General features: G+C 44.7%; 1 protein-coding gene across 1 annotated transcript in view; it reads right to left on the bottom strand.

Annotated features, from left to right (window-relative positions):
• Positions 1-12,382, bottom strand: part of PITPNM3 (PITPNM family member 3) — a 113,999-nt gene that overhangs the window by 80,675 nt on the left and 20,942 nt on the right. The window lies entirely within an intron of this gene.

Genomic DNA, 12,382 nt, shown 5'->3' with positions numbered 1-12,382 from the left:
GGACTTTTAATGTCTAACTTTCAGAGTTGTTATGAGGATTAAATTAGATAGTAGATGTAAAGATTTTGGACCCTGGGAAGTATCCAGTAGGTAATACAACTACAGCAGTTATTCCTTCGCATGAGAAGCAAGTTGCCATCAGGATTTGGATGGATGAGGATTTGAGTGCACAGGAAAAACTCTGAAGAAAGTAGGAGAGCAGAAGACAATTAGGAAAATCTGCTGCACAAAACCTCTTTAGGATGTCAAGAGCAAAGAAGTCAGTTTGAGGACTAAGTTGCATTTGACCCAAGCCAAAGTATTTTTAATCACCTCATATGCATGTGAAAGTTGGGCTTTGTAGAGTCAATAAGCACAAGTAAACTTATTTCTGGTATCTTTTAGCCAAGATCCATTTGACATCAGCAATGATACCGTTAGTTCCACGTCTTCTTCTGAATCCTACTTGAATTTCTGGCAGCTTCCTGTCAATCCACTGCTGCAATGATTTTTTGAATATCCTGGCTCGTCAGAAAACCGATACAGGATTGCTGAGTTGGAACTGACTCGACAGCACTTAACTTCTGCTTTTTCTACAGTGTGATCAGCCTTATGCCAGGGATATACAACAGACTAACAGAACCTTAAAGGAGCTCTGGTGGTTAAGAGTCGGGCTGCTCACCTCAAGGTCAGCAGTTCAAATCTACAAGAAAGATGAGGCTTTCTGCTCCTGTAAAGATTTACAGCTTCGGAAACCCTTTACAGGGTCACTATGAGTCAGAACCGACTCAGAACAAAACCTTGAAGTGCTCTCTCCCAGAGTTGGGGAGCTCTGAGCAACCCTACTTCTGTGTGGCCTTGGTCTCTTTCCCTCTCTTCCTGGTGATATACATGGCTCTCTGTCATCTTGGTCTTTTGTTGGTCTTCTTATTAAATGTATACAGTTGTTGCTGTTGTTACGTGCTGTCGAGTCGGTTCCGACTCATAGCAACTCTGTATAGGGTTTCCGAGGAGTGGCTGGTGAGCTAACCGACCTTGCAGTCCAGCGCTACCCATAGCTCCGCACCAGGACTCCAAATGTATATAGTAAGAGGTATGAAAGCCAGAACCTATATAAGGCAGAAACCTGTCCAAGGAAACTCAAGTGCTTTCAACTAAAACAAGCAACAGAAAAGAGACTTACTCTGTCAAAGGTGGGAAACTGGCAAGACCCAGAAAAACAAGTCAGGTTTCACTGTCACTTCCAGACTTTACGCCAAACCCAGTCCCACTCAGATCCGCTCTTTCTAGGCCCCTTTCTCCCATCTCCGTCTCGCTTGGTCCCTATATTTCTGTGTCTCTCAGGCGCTAGCGCTCCGCCCCATCTGCTCCTGTCTCTGGACCAGCCTCTTTCCGATCTCCTTGCTCTCATGCTCTGACTGACTTACTTGTGCTCTTGCTCTCCCCATTTCAACACCAGCTTCTCTCTCTGGTCTCTCACTTTCTCACAGAAGATGAGTCTCTGTTGGTTTCTGTTGCCTTCTTGAGTGTGCCTTTCTCTCTGAGTCCCTGTCCCTCAGGAGATCCCACACACACGTCTTTCTTGTCTCTGGCTTCCTCACTGACTCCTGGTCACTGCTCTCTCTTGCTATGTGTTTCCTGCTCTCTCTGGGTGCCTCTTACTTTTTCTCACCCTCAATGCTTCTTTCTGGCACCGGGCATGGTTCCCTCACGCACTCAGCTCCCTCATCCCCATCCCTGTCTCTCCCATCACCCTCTTCCATTTCTCCCTGCCTCCCTCTTCCTCTGGGGTCTCTTCCCTGTCCGCAGTTGAAATAGCTCCTCTCCAAGTCATTCCGGCAAACAGGAGAGCCCCATGGCTCAGCCCTGAGTCTGCTCTACTTTCCCTCACTAGGGCAGCATTCCCAACAGCAACCACAGAAGCCACAAAGGGCTCCTTTGAATAAATGTCCTGGTTATTGATTTTGCTTTTCATCTTCTAGTGACTTCCCTGGATGCTGATTCGCATCCCCATCAACCTCTAGTGCCGACATGGTTTTAGCATCTACTTCACACCCACTGAGTCCCTATCCCTGCCAAGACTAGGTCTCAGGCTTTTGTACGGTGGTTGCTGGCCACATCACCAGTCCCCCAGCTATCTTTGTCCACCGTCCACAGATTAGGAGCTCAGTCACTCACTGTCCTGGAAGGTTTCCATAGTGTGTGCCTATCCAGTACTCGAGACTCTGAGTTTTGAGTCTCTGGCTTCCTGTGGGGTGAGGACAGGACTATTAGGGCCAACCCAGAGCCTGGGCAGGAAATCATGGCAGAAAGATGCTGACTGATCAGGTATGCCCCCCTCCATCCCTGAGGGGGCAATGAACCCACTGTAGTCAGCATCCTGTCTTCATCTCTTTGCACGTGCTTGACTCATGGACCTCTTCCTGTGGCTCAAAAATGTCAGGTTCATTCCTCCTGGAAGGACTTTGCACCTCCTGTTCCCTCTGGCTGGAGGAACCAGATCCTCAGGCAGCTCATTCCTCATTCCCCAGCTCTCAGCTCAAATCCACCCTGCCTTCTTTAGCCCTGCAGTTGTCACACTATCACATTCTCTTACGTGCTATTTTTCCAGTTTGCTTATTTCTTTCTGTTTTTACACCTCATTCCGGAGGCATGGTTTTCATTCAGAATCCCTGGATGGTGCAAATGGTTTGAGGTTCAAGTCTACCCAAAGGCACACTGGAAGAAACACCTGGCAATTTACTCCCCAAAAACCCCACCTTTGAAAAGCCCTCTGAAACCCAGTTCTACTCTGATCCACATACAGTCACCACGAGGCATGATCCACTCAACAGTAACTGGTACCTGGTAGTTGACATCCAATAAACTTTGACATAGGTATATGACAGATGAAGCCCTCACCCCACACCCCTGTCTCCCCCAGAAGTCCCCTAAGGCCCCTTTTTTGATTCCTCTCTCATATCACTTCCTAGCCCCAGGCAGCTATTCATCTGTTCTCTTCACTATAGATTCGCTGTATTTTCTAGAATCTTATACAAATGGAATCATACGGTAGGTACTCTTTTTCGGTCTTTTTTCACTCAACATGATTATTTTGAGATTCATTCATATCATTGAATGTACCCCTTTTTGAGGGACTAAGTAGCATTTCATTGAATATATACCACTTTTTTTTTTTTTTTTTTCCATTCACCTCATGATGGACATTTAGATTGTTTTCCGTTTGGGGCTATAATAAATAAAGTTGCTATGAATATTCATGGAGTCCTGGTGTCGTGCCATAGGATAAGCACTGTATTGCTAACTGCAAGGTTGGTTGTTCAAACCCACCAGGTGCTCCCTGGAAATCCTCTACAGGGTTGCCATGAGTTGAGTCAGAACTGACTTGACAGCAACAATGAATGTGCACAGACAAGTCTTGGTGGATGTGTAGATTCTTTCCTCTTGGGTAACTGAGGCCACATCCCCTGAGTCTTCCCACATTGGGCACCCCTACCCGAGGAGAGCTCCTCAGACATCCTTGTGTTTTGGATCAAGGAGCCCACTCTGCAGCATTCAAGTGGGGGCACATCAGTCTCTCGAGAGTCTCAGGACTGCCCATTTGGCCCAAGGAGCCAGAATCCTTGGACTATGGACCCTGTGAGATCACCCCCAATCCCTCCCATGTCTCACATGTACAACCAGAACCTAAGCAACTTCCCTCTGCAAACTGGCCACAGCCCTGAAGGCCTCTCAATCCACCAGGTAAGCCTGGCACTTCAGGAGGAAATGGGGAAAGGAAGGTCCCAACATGAATATCAAGTCAAACAAGGCTTAACCCGGACACCCAACACCCCAGTTACAGCCCTGGTGCTCCCATCTCAAAGGGATGTCCCATCCATGCCTTAGTTTCCCCAGCATTCTAAGGGCCTGCTCAGCATGATATGGTATCTTCCCATTTGAACACCCCTTGGTCTCTCATTCTTCTGGTCATCTTTACACCTGTTGGGGGTGGGCAGGGGCAGGGGTGGGGGATCATAGCTGGAATCAGGGTAGAAGAGACAACACAGACATGAGAGCATCTGGGACAGAAGAGAGCCCAGCAACATGAGGATCTGCTTCTCCCAGGGAAGCAAGCGATGGGCTGCCAGTGTCCAGCTCACCTCTGAGGGACACTCAGCTCTCAAGCTACCCTGATGGGAGTCAGCAGGGTTTGCTCCAGGACAGCTGGAGTTGGCATTGCCAAGTCAACAGGAGGAGAGATCTCCCTCTGGACCAGGGCCAGGGTTCAAAATGAGGCATGCTACTCAGAACCAGGGTCAGGGCTCAGACTGGACCAAAGAGCATAAGGCAGAGAAATGGTCCTTCGAGGCATGCCCTGGGCCCCCATGGCCTGGCCTAGACATGGAGAGTGGTGGCTGGATTGTGCCTGTCCCAGGTTTCTGGGAGCTGTAAAGGAGACCACATCACCCATTAGTGCCTGAGTCAAGGAAGCATAAAAAGACCTTAGTCCAGGAACGCTGGGATTTGGCAAATCAGAACTACAGAGGGTCCCCAGCAGTCTGGTAGCGGAGTCTTGTGAAAGAACATAACCTAATGCGTGGTCAAGAAATGGGGAGGGAACCCTGCCTTCCTCGGAGGGCGGCTGTTTATGCTGGACGTGTGGCCAGAGATGGGTAAGGATCACGTGAAACCTCGGCAACCTAAGACAGAGCCATTGCCATGCTGCAATGAGTCTCAACGACTGGTAAGACTGAGGAATTCGCACTGACCACCTAAGACAGGCAGCGTCCCTTAAACAATCAATAAATAAGGAGGACTCAGATGCAGACAGTGCAGACCCGGTCAGGAGGCCAAGCCCCTGTGGGCCCAAGCGTTGTTGACCGTCCAAGCCATAGGCTCTAAGGATCAGACTCTAGCTACCTAGTAGACATAGCAGGCTGTCCCTCATCTGATTATTCAGTAATGCTTGTTAGTAATCTTATACATGAGCCCTGGATATCCACAGACAAATGTAAAAACCTTCCCTAAAAGCCGAGACTGTAAATTCCAAAAAGCCAAGTCCCCCCCCATCCAAAAAAAAAAAAAGCTAAAGAGGATGGAGAGAAACACTGTAAACTGATGATATATGGAGGGGATAATAATCAATGTAATGAAACAAGCTATATGAATGAATGGTTGAATGTGAAGCTGATGATGTGCCCTGTAAACTTTCACTCAATGCAAAATAAAAACATTTAATTTAAAATAAAAAAAAAGAAATGGGGAGGGAAAAGCAGAGATGTAGGGGTTCCTGCTGAGAGGCGAACAACAAGGGAAGGGTGGTGTGTCTGAGACCCTGGGATGAAGGACAGAAGACAAGAAGGGGCAGGAGAGGAGAAAATGGAAGAGAAGAAAGAGGTGAGGTCACCAGTAAGAGAAAGGGGGGGGGGGAGAGACCAGGGAGTGTCCACAGCTGCCAGCAGGGAAAGCGGGCGAGGAGAGTCTGAAGGGTGCAGCTGACCCAACTGCCACCCACAGACCCTCCTACAGCAAACCACCATCAGCTGGAAGCAGAGCCTTGACGAACTGCTAAAATATTTTAAATTAAAAGTCTTCTAAGCATCAAAATATTGAAGCCATTGTTGCCACACTGTGGGTTCGTTGCTATGGAGAAACTCAGTCCTGCAACCACTCCAATCAGATGCCAATGGGAGACAGGCGCTGGGCCGTGAATGGGCTGGTTTAAGGCTGGCATCAAGGAGGGAGCTCTCTGCCCAGAGCCAAGAAGGGGAAGAAGGCTCGATCCACCCATTTTTGGAGGCAGAGCTGATGGGGAAACTGAGGCCCAGAAGAAGTGAACGACCTGCCCCAGGTCATACAGAAAGACAATGCGGAGCTGAGGTCACCTTCCAAGTATCCTGCCCTGTTCAGATAGTCTGTTTCTCTTTCAAGATCCAGTTTGGCAGGCTTTCCAAAGTTGGCCCAGTCTTTGGGGTGCGCTTGTGCATTGCTGTGATTCTGGAAGCTATGCCACCGGTATTTTAAATACCAGCAGGGTCACCCATGGTGGACAGGTTTCAGATGTACTTCCAGATGAAGATGGACTAGGAAGAAGGAGTGATGAACTACTTCTGAATATTCAATCACTAAAAACCTTATGAATAGCAGAGAAACACTGTCAGACATAGTGCCAGAGGTTGGCCCAGGACCAGGCAGGGTTTCGTTCTGCTGTGCATAAGGTCGCTATGAGTCAGTACCGACTCGATGTCACCTAACAACAACAACACCCTAATGATGGTGAATTCCCAGAGTGGGGACAAATGGGCCAATTAGGAACAAAGCCCCCACCCCCACCCCCACCCCCCAGCTTCAGGGATGTTATTAGTACGTCTCACCCACTCCTACCCAGCCCAGCCCAGCAAAACACAGGGCTGGACTCCTGGGTGGGAGAGGGCAGGGAAGGGACACCCCATGCGGCCACACCGCTGAGCCTTTGCTGAGTCTGATCTCCTCAAATGCCTGTCCAGTTTGATGCCCTTTTCTCCAACTCTTAACCTGTCCCTTGCTTTCCACCCCAGCTGAAATAGCATCCCTTGCTTATCTTATTTGTTGGCCATGTACCAAGCACTAGACTGCAGAGTTGATTTCCTCTGCCTGCCACCATCTCTCGTTTGTGCATCTATAGGGGTCTCCCACTCTGACTCCACTACATCCAAGGCTGATCTTGCAAGTTACAGATTGGAGCAACCCATGACCTGACAACCTTGTCTCATATTTCGCGCATTCCCTTTTGCCACAACGGTCTTCTTTCCACTCTTAAAATGATCCCCAGTCTTTCTGACTTCAGTGCCATGGTACCTGCCATTTCCTTCCGCTTGTGGTTATTAGTTTTCATCATGTCAGCTCTGACTTACGGCAGCCCTTGTACAACAGAATTAAACACTGCCCTATGGCACTGTGGGGTAAAGCCCTGGACCGCAAGATCTGCTTGAACCACAAGGTCGGTGGTTCAAACTCACCAGCCCCTCTCTGGAAACCCTGTACAGGATCACTATAAGTCGGAACTGATTCAACAGCACTTAACAACACCAACAATCCTGTGTCATCCTTGTGGTCCTAGGTATTCCAGATTCCATTGCTGTGGTCACTGTGTATTTTGAGACTTTTCCAACTTAAGGGGCTCATCATAAGCATGATACCAGACAGTGCTCTGGTACAATGCAAAAGGTGTTCCTTGGTAAGCTTTCAGAAGTATATCACCAGGCCTTTCTTCCCAGTCTGTCTTAATCTGAAAGCTCCCCTAAAACCTAAACACCATGGGTGTCTCTACTACTAAACCTGACCACCATGGCTGTCCCTGCTACTATTTACTACTGGCAATATAGCTTCCAGCTCATAACAACACACAACCACAGTAGAAAACATTGAGAAACAGGTGGTAGTTCCTCTTTCTAAAAGATGTTGCCTTCTACTCTTCACCTAGCCAACACCTAGGTAACAGGTGTTGGCTAGGTAAAGATGCGACACCAGAGATGCGAACCACCTCCATACCCAACTGAAATTGCTGCTGCTGATGTTAGGTGCTGCCTAGTCAGTTCTGACTCATAGCAACACTACGCACAACAGAACGAAACACTGCCCAGTCCCACGACAATCCCACAATTGTGTTACACTGGAGTCCATTGTTGCTACCACTGTGCCAATCCATCTCGATGGGGGTCTTTCTCTTTTTGCCGATCCTCCACTTTATCAAGCATGATGTCCTTCTCCAGGAAACGGTCCCTCCTGGTAACATGCCCAAAGTATGAGAGACAAAGTCTGGCCATCCTGGCTTCTAAAGAACAGTCTGGCTGTAATTCTTCCAATATAGATTTGATCAATATTCTTCTCTAACACCACAATTCAAATGCATCAGTTCTTCTACGGTCTTCCTTAATCATTATCCAACTTTCACATGCATATTGAGAACACCATGGCTTGGCCAGGCATACCTTAGTCCGGAAACTGATATCTTTGCTCTCCAACACTTTAAATAAGTCTTGTGCGGCACAGAATTTGCCTGATGAATACATCATTTAACTTCTTGACTGCTGCTTCCCTGAGTGTTGATAATGGATCCAAGCAAAATGAAGTCTTTGACAACTTCAATCTTCTCTCCATTTATCATGATGTCATTTGTTGGTCCAGAGGGAGGATTTTTGTTTTCTTTACAGTGAGGTGCAACCCATATTGAAGGCTGTGGTCTTTGATCTTCATCAGTAGGTATTTTCAGTTCTCGTCACTTGTAACAAGCAAGGTTATATCATCTGCATATCGCAGGTTATTAAGGAGTCTTCCTCCAATCTTGATGCCATGTTCCTCTTCCTATAATCTAGTTTCTCAGATTATTTTCTCAGCATACAGATTAAATAAGTATGGTGAAAAAATACAAATCTCACAAGTTTCCTGATTTTAAAACATTCGGTGTCCCCTTTTTCTTTTTGAATAGCTGTTTCTTGGTCTATGAACAGTTCCTCCTGAGCACAATTAAGTGTTCTGGAATACCCATTTCTTACAGTGTTATTCATAGCTTGTCATGACCCACACAATTAAAAGCATTTATATCGTCAATAAAGCACAGGTAAACATTGTTTCTGGTAATCTCTGCTTTCAAGAGCCTTCTGATATCCAAAAGCAATGGTATCCCTCATTCCACATCCTCATTTGAATCCAGCTTGAACCTCTGGCAGGGCCCTGTCAAAGTACTGCTGTAGCCATTTTAAAATTATCTTTAACAAAATTTTTCTTGCATGTTTTATTATTGATATTGTCTAATGATTTCCACATTTTGTTGGGTCACCTCTCTTTGGAATGGGCACAAATACGGATCTCTTTCAATCAATTGGCCAAATTGATTGAATCTGTCTTCTAACTTCTATTCTGTCTGTCTTCCAAATTTCTTGGCATAGATGAATGAGTGCCTCCAGTGCTGTATCAGTTTGTTGAAAGATTTCAATTTGTGTTCCATCAATTCCTGGAACCTTGTTTTTGCCAATGTCTCCAGTGCCCCTTGGATTTCTTCCTTCAGTACCATTGGCTCTTGATCATATGCTACCTCTTGAAATGCTTGAACATCAACCATTTCTTTTTGGTCCAGTGACTGTGTTTTCTTTCCATCTTCTTTTGGTGCTTTCTGCATCATTCAATACTTTGCTCATAGAATCCTTTAATATTACAAATTGAAGCTTGAATTTTCTTCTCAGTTCTTTCCGTTTCAGAAATGCTGAGCATGTCCTTCCTTTTTGATCTTCTAACTCCATGTCTTTGAACATTTCATTAAAATTTTTTACTTTGTCTTATCTAGCTGCTCTTTGAAATTTTCTGTTCAACTCTTTCACCTCCTTATTTCTTCCATTTGCTTTATCAATTCCACGCTGGAGAGCAAGTTTCAGAGTCTCTTCTAACATCCATTTTGGTCTTTTCCTTCTTTCTTGTCTTATTAATGACCTTTTGCTTTCTTCCTGTATGAAGTTCTTGATGTAATCCCTCAACTCTTTTGGTCTTCAGTCTTTTGTATCTAATGTACCAAATCTGGGATATGACTCTCCTGAATGTATTTTAATTTCCTTCAGCTTCAGTCTGAACTTGCATGAGCAATTGATGGTCGGTTCTACAATTTGCCCCCAGCCTCATTTTGGTTGGTGATATGGAGATTTTCCACAGGTAAAGTCAATTTGATTTCTGTGTATTCCATCTGGTGAGATACATATGTATCATCGTCTTTTATGCTGTTTTTAAAAGGTATTTACAAAGAAGTCATTGGTCTTACAAGATTCTATCATGCAATGTCTAGCATTGTTTCTATCACCAAGGCCATATTTCCCAACTACTGATCCTTCCATTTTGTCTACCATCTTTGCATTCCAATCATCAGTAATTATCAATACATCTTCATTTCAATTTTGATCAATTTCAGACTGAAGAAATTGATAGAATTCTTCAATTTCATCATCACTGTCTTTAGTGCTTGGCACGTAAATCTGAATGGCAGTTGTATTAATTGGTTTTCCTTGTAGGCGTATGGATATTATCCTATCTCAGACAGTATTATACTTCAAGATAGATCTTGAAATGCTCTTTTTGATGATGAATGTGACGCCATTCCTCTTAAATTTGTCATTCCAAGCATAGAAAACCATGTGATTGTCAGATTCAAAATGGCCAATACCAGCTCACTAATGCCTAGTATATTGATGTTTATGCATTCCATTTCATTTTTGACAACTTTCATTTTTCTTAAATTCATACTTCATACATTCCGTGTTCTGATTATTAATGGATGTTTACAGCTGTTTCTTTTCATGTTGAGTTGGGCCCCATCAGAAAACGAAGGTTCTGAAAGCTTTACTCCATTTGTATCATCACAGTCAGCTCTATTTTGAGGAGGCAGCTCTTCCCCAGTAGTGTTTTGGATGCCTTCCAACCTGAGGGTCTCATCTTCCAGTATTTCTTGTTGTTATTGTTAGGTGTCTTAGAGTCGGTACCGACTCATAGTGACCCTATGCACAGCAGAACAAAACACTGCCCCGTCCTGGGCCAACCTCACAATTGCCACGCTTGAGCCCATTGATGCTGCTACTTGGCCAATCCATCTTGCTGGGGGTCTTCTTCTTTTTCTCTGACCCTCCACCTTACCAAACATGATATCCTTCTCCAGTGTCTGGTCCCTCCTGACAATATGTTCAAAGTATGAGAGACGAAATTTGGCCATCCTGGCCTCCAAGGAGCACTCTGGCTGCACTTCTTCCAACACAGATCTATTGGTTCTATGGGCAGCCCATGGCACTTTCAATACTCTCCTCCAACACCATAACTTAAATGTGTCAACTCTTCTATGGTCTTCCTTATTCACTGTCCAGCTTTTGCATGCATATGTGGTTATTGAAAATACCATGCGTTGGATCAGGCGCACCTTAGTCCTCAAGCTGACATCTTTGCTCTTCAACACTTTACAAAGGTCTTGTGCAGCAGATTTGCTAAATCAATACGTCCGTCATTTGATCTCTTGACTGCTGCTTCCTTGAATGTTGATAGTTGATCCAAAAAGAATGAAATCCTTGACAACTTCAATCTTTTCTCCGTTGATAAGAATGTTGTTTATTGGTCTAGTGTTGAGGACTTTTGTATTATGATGTTAGTCATCATGTTTCAACAATGAACAGTCTAGTGCTATCTGACAGTGGTCCACTGCTATTCATAAGGTTTTTAGTGGCTAAACATTCAGAAGTGGTCTGCCTGTATCTCTTTCTTCTGAGTCTGCTTAGTCTGGAAGCTCAGCTGAAACCTGTCCACCATGGGTGACCCTGGTGGTATTTAAAATATCAATGGCATAGATTCCAGCATCACAGCAACATGCAAGCCACCATAGTATGACACACTGACAGACGAGTAGTGGTAAACTATGTTGTTGTTAAGTGCCATCGAGTTAGTTCTGACTCATAGAAACCCTGGATAGGGTTTCCAAGGAGCAGCTGGTGACTTTGAACTACCAACCTTGTGGTTTAAATTAACCTAGTGGTTCAGTGCTTATCCTTCAGTGCCACACCACAACTCCAGGTGGCAAATAGGTGCCCCATAATCATTCTCTCTCCTGGCATCTGCAATGTTTTGATTGATGGCATCAGCCCCCATCTGTAATTGTATTTCTTCTGTATAAATACAAATTGAAATCTTTCAACTAACTGATGAAGCACTAGAGGCACTCACTTATCTATACCAAAAAATTTGGAAGACAATTACCTGGCCAACTGACTAGAAGAGATCCATATTTTTGTCCATTCCAAAGAGAGGTGACCCAATGGAATATGGAAATCATCAGACAATATCATTAGTATCCTATGCAAGCAAAATTTTGCTAAAGATAATTCAAAAACAGCTGCAACCATACATTGACAGAGAATTTCCAGAGGTTCAAGCTGGATTCAGAAGAGGATGTGGAATGAGGGATATCACTGCTGATGTCGGATGGATCTTGACTGAAAGCAGAGAATACCAGAAAGATATTTACCTATGATTTATTGACTATGCAAAGGCTTTCGATTGTGTGGATCATAACAAATTATGGACAGCATTGTGGAGAATGAGTATTCCGGAACACTTAATTGTGCTCATGAGAAACCCGTACATAGATCAGGAGACATACAGTCATTCAACAGAACAAGGGAACACTGAATAATTTAAAATGAGGAAATGTGTGTGCCGGGGTTGTATTCTTTCACCATACTTATTCAACCTGTATGCTGAGCAAATAATCCAAGAAGCTGCATTGTATGAAGAGAAATGTGGCATCAAGATCAGAGAAAGACTAATTAACAACCTGTGATATGCAGATGATACAACCTTGTTTGCTAAAAGTGAAGAGGACTTAAAATACTTAGTGATGAAGATCAAGACTACAGCCTCT

This window comes from Chrysochloris asiatica, unplaced genomic scaffold (genome assembly GCF_000296735.1).
Source record: "Chrysochloris asiatica unplaced genomic scaffold, ChrAsi1.0 scaffold00054, whole genome shotgun sequence".
Classification (NCBI taxonomy): domain Eukaryota; kingdom Metazoa; phylum Chordata; class Mammalia; order Afrosoricida; family Chrysochloridae; genus Chrysochloris; species Chrysochloris asiatica.
Note: the sequence above shows the minus strand (reverse complement) of the source record. Positions and strands in the feature narration are given on the sequence as shown.